Raw genomic sequence first — 10,820 nt, 5'->3', positions numbered from 1 at the left:
AGGCCGACTAAAAGTGAGTTAACAAGGCCGCCATCACAGAGGGCCGCTGGGGCTCGGGCCCGCAGGAGACTCTAGAGACAGGGCAGATTTGCTTTGAAGTTACCCCAGAAACAGGGTCATTGCCTACCACCTGCCCATCCCTTGCCATTTGACGGCTGCTCGTTGACTCCGACACTTCTGACTTGCCCTGTGATGGCGGAGTCAGCTCCCGTGATCAGAAAGAAAGCGCTAGGAAGAGAGCGGCAGGGGTTTCTCTCAGGCACTTGCCATCAGGAGGAAGTGACCTCTGGAACCATCCTTTCCGACCATACCCCTTTTCAGAAGAGCAGAGGCCCAGAATGTTAGAGAAACTGCCCAAGGTCACATGACCAAAGGCCACTGATGGTGGCTTACATTCAGTTAGTATCTCAGGCTATCATGTCTCAGGCACTGTATCCACGGCGTGACATGTGCTTGCACGTTTGATCTGCATCGTAACCCTTTGACATGAGTATTAATATAGTCTTAACAAACTTGGCCGAGATCGCACACCTAGGAGTAGCCTTGGACGTGATAAGTGGCTGTTTGGTGGAACAGAAGTCTGCGAAGCCTGGGTTGGCAAACAATTGCTCACGGGCCAATTCTGGCCTTCTCCTTATTTTTGGACAGCTCATGAGCTAAGGAATAAATGTGTTATGCTAGTTGTAGTCTTGACCAGACTAAAATATAGCAAGACTATCGCCTTCTTAATTCCAGATGCTATAATTCTATTAATGCAATCCAAGAAAATTTTTATCTTTTGGAAATGCCTCAGCGAGTCAGCTCTACTGCCAACGCGTTCTCAGTTAAAACACATAAACATAATTTTAAGTTGTAGTCTCTCGCTCCGGGATTTATACAGGTGGCTATTCTGCATTTACCTTTAAGAATTTTTACTCATCCTTGTCACAATTCATTTCGTTAGATTCAGCCCACTGATCAGAGGTACACAAATCTCTATCTCTGGGTCTCAATCTCTCCTCACCTTTATAGCTACCTATGAGGCAGCTTGATTTGAATGGCTCCCTAGCTCTTAAAACTCTACACAGCCGAAACAGAACTCATCATTTTTCTGCCACACCTGCAATTATTTCTTCCTTCGTGGTCCCCAACGGCCAGTTATCTGGAGGAATATATCAGGGCCATCGCCTCAAGGGAGCACTACGTCCTAACATCGGGCATGCCCTCTAGCACGTGTGAGTGAACTCCCTAAATGTCAAAGGGAAGAAAAAGAGGAGAGGGAGGGGGAGGAAGGGAAGTAGCACAGGGCATTTTTACACCTTTTAAAGAATAGTGAACTACAGCCATGCCACCCTGAATGTTCCCGATCTCGTCTGATCTCGGAAGCTAAGCAGGATCGGGCCTGGTTAGTACGTGGATGGGAGACCGCCTAGGAAGACCGGGTGCTGTAGGCTTAAAAAAAAAAATAGTAAAGGAGTGGGGTTTGGCGAGAAAAAGGTGTAAAGGTAGCAGTGCATCACTCAGGGCAGATGGGACCCCAGGGCACCTGCGGCCAGGCACGGGCAGCCCCTGCCCGGTCTCCTAAGGCTGGCCAATGAATAACGATGCAGTGATTCCACCATCTAAATCATGGGATATTATTTTCCAAATGGAGGGTTAGCACTTCAACTCTGACTGAGCACTGATGATCAAAGATGCTCCTATTCAAGGGGACTTTGCTTAGAGCAACGCTTGGACAATTATGAGCCCACTCGGGAAAAGTAAGTGATTTCAAGGACGCATCTATACTTGCCTTCTGAACTAAGAAGTAAAGGGAAGGTTACAGATCCTCAGCCTGACGGTATTATCTGTACAGTGATACTCTAGTATTATTGTATCATACTGTTATAAATTATAACATTATTTAAGCTAGATTTAAATATTATAGCCACATGACTTCTGAGTAATAATTTTCCAATTTTATCAATGTGTGTATAATAAATGTTAATTATGAAAATGTCCCACGTGTAATATTTTGATTAACTCTATAAATAAACCCCTCTCCACAGTCCCTCCCAACTGAGGACACGGTGCGCTCCCTAAGGACCACCACCTGGGAGACAGAGATGCTCAGCCTGCCTGACTTCCCTGAACCCAGAGTCAGGAAATTCCCAGTGTTTCCAGCCACGGAAAAGTTATCTCTAAATGATTTATTACGATTTTTCACAGCTTGTGGGTTTAGCTGTATTTTCAGAGAAAAAAAATCTCAAATTCCAAAGGAGATGACCTCATCTGAGCAAATACTTTACTGTAAAAGGTACAAGATTCAGTACTTGCGAAAGTCTCATTCAAAACTGTATCAGGAGACAAAATCTGCCGTGGAGGGGGGCGCTGAGGAGGAGGAGATGCTGACAGGTCCGTTCTGAGCTCTAACCATGAATGCGCATCCCCGGAGAAATCATTTCTGACTTCATCTTTTCCATTTCAATGTCTCAACAGAACAGAAAAAGCCTCCAAATTATACCACCAGCCACTGCAAGAAGCCCTAACTACTGCTGTGACTCATGAAACACCAGAAACATCCTCTCGGAAGTGAAATAATATGTCCTCTCGAGTAAGTAAGAATCTGTAAGGGTGATGGCTACCAAAAAAAGCAACTCATTTGAACAAAGCCCTGCTGTTCACAATTAATGTCATTAAATTGCATTTTCCATTTCCGGCTTCTTTTCCGAACTTGCGCTTCCTACGGCTCTTTCACGCTGTGAAGAAAATTACTCCTCTGTAAATAATAAAACTTTGTTTTACACTCAAGTGGGTCCACGGACGACAGCACCACCTGGGCGATGTTGGGAAACGCAGATACTCAGGTCCCACATGGGACCTAGTGAAGCAGAATCTGCATTTTAAGCAGCGCCCCATGGGACCTGTGTGCACAGACGTGTGAGCAGCGCTGGCTACCAGAGAGTAAGAACTCAAAAAAAAAAAATGATCAGTGTTGCAACTCAATAACTGCAAAGACAACTCGATTAAAAAATGACATACGAATAGACATTTTCTCAAAGAAGACATACAAATGGCCGGAAAGCTCATGAAAAGATGCTCGACATCATTAATCATCAAGGCAAGTCAAAACCACGAGGAGGTACCACTGCAAAGCTATTAGGGTGGCTAGAATCAAAAAGACAGATAGTTCTTAAGTACTGGAGAACACGTGGAGAAACCGGAGACTTTACACACTGCTGCTGGGATGTAAATGGCACAGCCGCTTTGGAAAACGGACTGGCAGTTCCTCATACAGACTCTGAACCGACAATTCCACTCCCAGGTACATACTCAAGAGAAATGAAAACACCTGTCCACATCGAAACTTGCACATGAATGTTCGTCGCAGCATTATGACAAATAGCCAAAAGGTAGAAACAGCCCAAATGTTCACCGGTGGATGAATAAATAAACAAAATGTGTCACATCCATACAGTGGAATATCAGCCAGCCATAAAAAGGAATGAAGTACTGATACATGCTGTAATATGGATGGACCTTGAAAACATTAAACTACATGAAAGAAGCCAGTCACGAAAGACCAAATATCGTATGATTCGATTTATGTGAAATATCCAGAACGTGCAAAACTATAAGACAGAAAGTGGATCAGTGGTTGCTTAGCGCTAGCTAGGTGGACGCAGTGTGTGTGGAGGGAGGTAAGAGCTAAAAGGTATGAGGTTTCTTTGGAAAGGGATCAAAATGTTCTAAACTTGACTGTGCTGATGGTTGCACATACCTGGGAATCTTGTGAGTATACTAAATACCATTGAACTGTTTTAGAAAAAAAAGCTGTGAACTCCCCCCACCAAACTTTCATGTATGACCTGCTGCCTAGCTGAAGATACGATGGCCTACGGACCAGAACAAAGAAAACAATACAAATACAAATGCTTTGTGCTAAATGACACATCACTGGGCACTTTCTGTGTGCAGGGTCCTGTGTTGGTCTTGCACAGGGATTTCCTCTTAAAGTTCTCCCCACGGACCTGAGAGTTAATTGCTATTATTATCACCATTTTACAGATGAGAAAACCAAGGTGTTGGAAACATAATCAAGGTCAACTGGCTGGTGAGCAGGGGTGAAGCTCATGTTTGAACCCAGGGAGTCAGGAGCCAGGACCTGCAATCGATCAATCAATCTCCTGCTAGCTCTCTCTCCCTCCCTCTCTCCCACTCCCTCCTCCCCCTACCAATAAGATACTTTGGCTAATTGTTAACTGTCCTAGTCAACATACAGTTCGTAGAAGAGCCCCATCATGAGCGAAGAAAGGTGGGAGTTGCCCCTTGTCACTCATACCTGATATTCTCCAGGCCCCCATTGCTTGTTGACTATAGTTGGCCAATGATTTTTCTCTTTGTATAACTAGACAGATTATCTTACTCTGATAATCACCTTCAACCTTATCCTTCTGAGTTTTCCAAAATGTGAAATATTCGAGAGAAATTAGCCGGCCCTTTTCTATTGGAAAAACACTTAGTCAAACAAAACTGCCTATTTTCAGAAATGTCTTGAATGAGTAAAGGACTAGTCAAATTCCACATGGGCTATGTTTCCATGAGTCATATATAAGAAAACAACTTTTCAATTGTGATCACAAGACACTGGTATCTGCAGCAAAACTCCGGCCAAATTAACAACTCTGATTTGATTATTTAAAGTCTCGGTTAACACATATATATTCACTATGCCCTGAGTACTATTTTAAGTGCTTTATATTTACTCCTATCCTATTCAGAATAACCCATAAAGTACTTTAAATAGTCCCTTTTTAAAATGATGAAACCAAGGAATTAAGGTTTTCACAGCCAATTACTGGCAGAGCTGGGGCGTGACACCAGACAATTCATACTCTGAACTGCTGTACCTCACCACCTACTCCTGATGCCTGATGAAAGAAAAAGCTGTAGCCACTGCAGCTAGAGATTACTGGGCTAAGATTAATGTAACGCATTGAAATCAAGTAAATTTCATGCTTGTTATAATTTCCACCAGCTCAGAAAAGAGTTTTGTCAGTAAGTGATGCTTGTTACAACTTAGATTAACTTGAACAGGTTGTTTAAACACAGAAAGTAAGCCACAAGGACTACTCGATGTTAGACAGCAGATAAATTATCAGGAAAAACATGGTCTACTAAGCCAAGAAGTCATTCCTTTTTTCCAATCAAATCCTATTGCTCATGTCTGCATAGAATGAAATTATTCGGAAAAAAAAATGAACAGTATAGCCAGCTGGTCTATTTGTATTCCCTGCTATAAGTTCAAACTTCATGGTTCATTACATATTTTGATATACTCAGCCAGTATTTTTAATGGAGAATCATTACGAACCTAAGTAAATAAAAAACCCCATAATAATAAATCATGATCAAGTAGGCTTTATCTTAGGAATTCAAGGAGATTTGACATTAAGACAGCTATTAATGGAATTCTCTATGTATTAATATTAAAGAAGGAGAAAAAACATTTATGATCATCGTAACAGATGCTAAAATATATTTTATAAAATTTCAAAGGTTTTCTAGATTAAAAGAAAAATATAACTACCGATAAAACAAAATAGAAGGAAACTGCTTTATCTTGGTGAGGAGTATCTACCAGAAATTGATAGAATGCATTCTTGTTTAACAGTATAAAATTAAAAGCGGTCCCATCATACTCAGGGGCGAGACAAAGACGTGCACAATCAACCTCGTATCAGAAGCTTTCATCGGTACATAAGACAAGAAGATTAAAAGGAACCTTCGCTATGAAAAAGGAATATGCCAAACCGTTATTATTGGCAGATAAATGATTTCCCATCTACAAATTCAATCCTGTTAATTTAAAGTTTATTAGAACTAATTCAAAATAATAAGGTAACCAGATATAAGACCAACATACAAGTTACTAATTTCCTAGATGCCATCAATAACCAAATTGAAAACAGAATGAAAAAACAGATTTCATCTAGATCACCAAAACAACAAAGAAACAAGCAAAAATAAATCTATAAAGTACAGAGGAAATAAATTAATAAGAAATGTGCCAGATCTCCAGAAGGATTTTGCAAAAATGAACAGCTGTTAATTGTGGGATTACTTTGATGAATAATTATCATCGAATGGGAACATGTCAGCCTCTAAAACCTCTAAAAGATGCTGAGTTGTTCACTTTACTACCCGGAACTAATCTGTCAAGTAATGGATATCGTGCCAATATGGCCAGCTTCAAAGCCAAAAGCAGGCCCTGTCCCTCGGGCATTTATCCTCATCTTATCTATTGTTTATCGGTCCCTTTCAGAGTACGAGGCCCCAGTGACACCCTCCTTGCCAGCATCCAGTCACACCCCACACAGCACGCTGAGCAGGACGGTCTGCCCACAGGCTGCTGTGTGTTGGAGACTCGCAAACGGCCTGCTTCAAGAAATGTGAACAGCTTCATTTACTGAGCAGAAGCCCACCTGGGTCTCTTATATATTCGGTCCATTTTACTGTCAAAACTGCTTTGCAGTGCTGATCCTTTGTGTGTATAGCTCCAGAATGTTAGCATTGTAATGACTGTAGATGTAACGCAAAGGCGTAAAACTACACAGATTGTAAAGCATTGTGTCTGGTAATCCACGTGAAGAATACATGCATGTCAAAGAGAAAGGATTCTAGAGAAGAATTTGAGAGATGATTGTAAGCATAGAGGGTACCCTGCAACACGACCCTAAGTCAAGATTGCTTAAAAGCCTCCGAGAGCCACAGCCAGCAATAAAGAAACGGGCATAGAAGGATGGAAGATGGGAATGCAGGGATAAGTGAAAGGAATTGCATGGTTCTGAGCCATCGGTCACACGATGAATGGATCAACAAAGTGTGGCAGATCCGCACGATCAAACATTCAGCAACACGAGGAAACGAAGTGCTGACACGTGCTACGACACGGACGAATCTTGAAAACGTTATGCTAAGTGAAAGAAGCGAGTCTCAAAAGACCATATGCTGTATCGTTGCATTTATACGACATGTCCAGGACAGACAAATCCATAGGGACGGAAGGTAGATTAGCGGTTTCCCAGGGCTGGGGAGGGTGGCAGAAATGAGGAGTGATGGCTGAAGGACATGTGCTTTCTTTGTGATAAAAACGTTCTGAAATGAGGTAGCTATGATAGTTAACTCTGTGCGGATACTAAAAACACCTGATTTGTACACTTTCAAAGGGTGAATTCGGGGTATGTGAATTATATCTCAATAAAGCCGTTATTAAAAAATAATCCTATGTTCTGTTGTTTGTCTGTAACACTACTGTCAATATCAGTACGTAGGATAATGAGACATGTTCATCTGCTGCACTGGAATTTCTTTCGGTTTTAAATAATGAAGAACTTTTAAAACTATTTTTGCAGCTTGTCATGCATGGCTATTAGGCAGAACACTGCTTAGAAAGAGACACGCTATGTTTCTAGAAGTTTGTGAATAGATTACTATAAAAAGCCTGAAAAAATACACTCACTTGGAAAGCCTGCCTTGAAGAAGTATTTCAGCAAGCTCTTCTTGTTTTCTATAAAAACATGGAGCTTTTCTGAGTGAAGGAAAGAAGGTGTTTATTTACTATCTACTGAAATCCTGAGACGGAACAAAATTATCTAATGAGGAACCCGATAGGCTGGTTTGGAGGGGAAAGGTCGGTATATGAGTGACAAAATCCAGACCAGCCCACTCAAGTGCTGATGTCTCATTAGGAGACATGCAGGAGAAAATTTACCTCATTGTCGAAACGTTTGCCCTCACTTCCCAAGTCCCCTTTAATCTGTGTGAACTGCTAACTTATCGCTAGCTTACGAGAATGCAGTACATCAGCCCAAAACTCAGCAATGAGACACACTCATAACACTTGTATTAAAACCTGGAAACGTAATTAGTCAACCACTTTCGAGGAGAATAAAAAAGATAAGACTAATTAGGTATGCTTTCAAGAATCGGCCTTATATTTGAAGAAACAGAGGAATTAAGAAAGAAAAGAAAATGAAAAACAGAACGAGATAAAAACAGAATGAGACACAAATTATACTGGCTTTCTTTGTTCTGAGGTTTCTATGGCCCTGAATGGACAGCTGATATTTTTGAAATATACTGCAATGATAATAAGGTTTAAAAATCCATTCAGATTTTAGAAAAATTTAGATCATAAATCTACAGGGATAGAATCTCCTACAGGTCAACTATTATAATTTTTTGTATCCTCCCTTTCATATGACCTACATTATTTTGGGCCAATCTAAAATTTCCACGATTCTGTTCTATCATCCCTATAAATAGATATGTAGCTGTCAAACCATGCCCTGATTTGGGGTTTAGAAAATAAGCTCGTGTATTTCTAGCACCAAACACAATGCCTGGCATAATAAATACTCAAAAAACATGTACTGAATTATTAAACGAATGAATAAATGAATACAAATAAAGTAGAATCATATGATTTAAGAGACTGAGGAAACATTTGAAAATAAATACTAAGAAGTCACATAAAATATGGTACATGGATGCTTCAAAATACTTCACCATACTGTAATGTTTATGAATAGTTTTGACACGGGAGGATGCTTTTATCTTATTAGTACGTTAAAGAACACAAAGATATATGTACAGTAATATCTCTGTAATATGTACAGTAATATCACAGAGGCCCCTGAAAGATGTTCAGCACCGTTAGTCATCAGGGGAATACAAACCACAACCAGATAGCACTTTATTCCCAGGTGGCTATCATTGAAAAGACAGATAATAACTAGTACTGGCCAGAATGTGGAGAAACTGGAACCCTCATATACTGATGGACTGTAAAAGGGCGCGGTTGCTTTGCAAAACAGTCGGGCAGTTCCTCAAAAACTTAAATATAGAGTTACCAGCGGACGCAGCAACTCCACTCCTAGGTATATACTCAAGAGAGCTGAAATCACACCGCCAAAGACTTGTTCATGAATGTTCATAAAATCCTTATTCATAATAGTCCAAAAAGCAGAAACAACCCAAGTGTCCACGAAATGAACAGATGAACATAAGGGGGTCTATCCATGCAATGAAATATTAATCAACCATAAAAAGGAATGAAGAACTGACACATGCTACAACATGGCTGAATGTCGAAACATCATGATAAATTACAGAAGACACAAGAGACCACGTGTTTTATGACATCATTTATATGAAAGGACCACATGGGCAAATCAACAGAGGCAGAAAGAGGATTAGTGGTTGCCAGGGGCTGGGGTGGAGGAAAATGAGGATTAATGTCATTTAAAGGGATTTAACATTAATCTTCGGTTTCCTTTTTCCTTTGAGGAAGAAGATACCTTGAGGAAATGATGCTTCTTAGGGAAATGAAAATCTCCTACGACTGACCTGTGGTGATAGATGGACAACTTAACAAAGTTACTAAAACTTTGAAATATACACTTAAAAGGGTAAATTATATGATATGCAAAATGTGCCTCAATAAAATGTTTTTAAATTCATAGAAAAAGACTAACAGCGGGCATCTTGATATGGCTGCTTTCTTTCGGGTTTTTTTTTTTTTTTACACTTTACAACGATTTCCAATTTTTCTGCATGAGCAAATTCTTATGCTAGGTTCCCCCAAAGCGGAGCTGAGATGAAGGATTGTATGAAGGCGATGCATAAGCAGTATTCTCAGGGTAAACCGGAAGCAGAGAGGGAAAGTGAGACCAGGAAGGTGAGGGAGGACACCAAGCAAAGACAGAGCGTCAGGCCAAGAGCCTGGAAGGTTAAGCATGGCTCAGTGCCTTGGCTGGAGGGGGCGGGGGAGCTGGAGACGCAGTGTGGGTCCCGCATCAGTCATCTGATCAGGAAGCTGGGATATTTATAACACCTTGCGTGGGCACGCCAGTCGGTCACTGGCTGTCCCTGCCACACCCTACCCACCTGCCAGGAGGAGTCAATATCCAGGAACTTGTGACTCTTTCTATGCCAGCCAGGCAGTGGGGCCCACAGTCTAAGGCTGGGCCTTCAAAATAGAGACAGGTGCGGGCTGTTGGGAGAGAAAGAACCCAGGAGCCGAGGTACCGTACAACAAGGACGCCCCAGTGACACAGATGAAGCTCTGGCAGCATCCACAACGAGCATGTTTTAATTATATAGGCAGGAAAAAGCAATATGTTTCAGAAAAATTCAAAACTATTCACAGTATATAATATGTAAAATATAGTATATCAATGATATAATCCACATGTACGTAATAACAAAGGTTTAACGGAATTTCTGAGACATTCTATGAAATTTGCAGAAAAGCCAAAAAAGATGCGGTTGCTGCTTTCTCTGAGGAAGAGAGAATTAAAGTCCCAGATGGCCCAGAAAGCAAAGAGTCAGAAGCTCAAGGCTAAGTTCCCGGTAGTGGAGCCGGCCGCGCCACAGGGGAAGCGTGGACTGGAGAGCCTGTGGCGAACTTCTAGTGGGTGGAAGACGCTCCTTACGGCCAAGCAAAATTCTGTCAGAGCATGTTTACACCTTTAATTCTTGTCAAGCCCCAGGAGTGACATCTCCAAGTACAAAAGTGTGGCATACAAAATAACTTTACTATCTGGGATCTAAGGAGGTATATTTAATATATCTCATTGGCCAGTTGTTCTTTCTTTCTTTCTTTCTTTCTTTTCTTTCTTCTCTCTCTCTCTCTCTCTCTCTCTCTCTCTCTTTCTTTCTTTCTTTCTTTCAAGTTTGTTGGGGTAACATCAGTTAATACGATTATTTAATTTTCAGGTGTATATTATCATTTGACATCTGTATATTCTATTGTGTGTTCACCACCCAAAGTCCAGTTTCCTTCCGCTCCCATCTAT

The 10,820-nt window shown here is 41.1% G+C and overlaps 1 protein-coding gene and 1 pseudogene across 2 annotated transcripts in view; one reads left to right on the top strand and one right to left on the bottom strand.

The window, feature by feature from the left end:
• The window catches only part of ARHGAP6 (Rho GTPase activating protein 6), a 446,194-nt gene that overhangs the window by 372,040 nt on the left and 63,334 nt on the right, over nucleotides 1-10,820 (bottom strand). The gene's annotated exons all lie outside the window — the stretch shown is intronic.
• Nucleotides 1,315-1,433, top strand: LOC112472291 (annotated as a pseudogene).

Source organism: Pteropus alecto, unplaced genomic scaffold (genome assembly GCF_000325575.1).
Source record: "Pteropus alecto unplaced genomic scaffold, ASM32557v1 scaffold511, whole genome shotgun sequence".
Taxonomy (NCBI): domain Eukaryota; kingdom Metazoa; phylum Chordata; class Mammalia; order Chiroptera; family Pteropodidae; genus Pteropus; species Pteropus alecto.
Note: the sequence above shows the minus strand (reverse complement) of the source record. Positions and strands in the feature narration are given on the sequence as shown.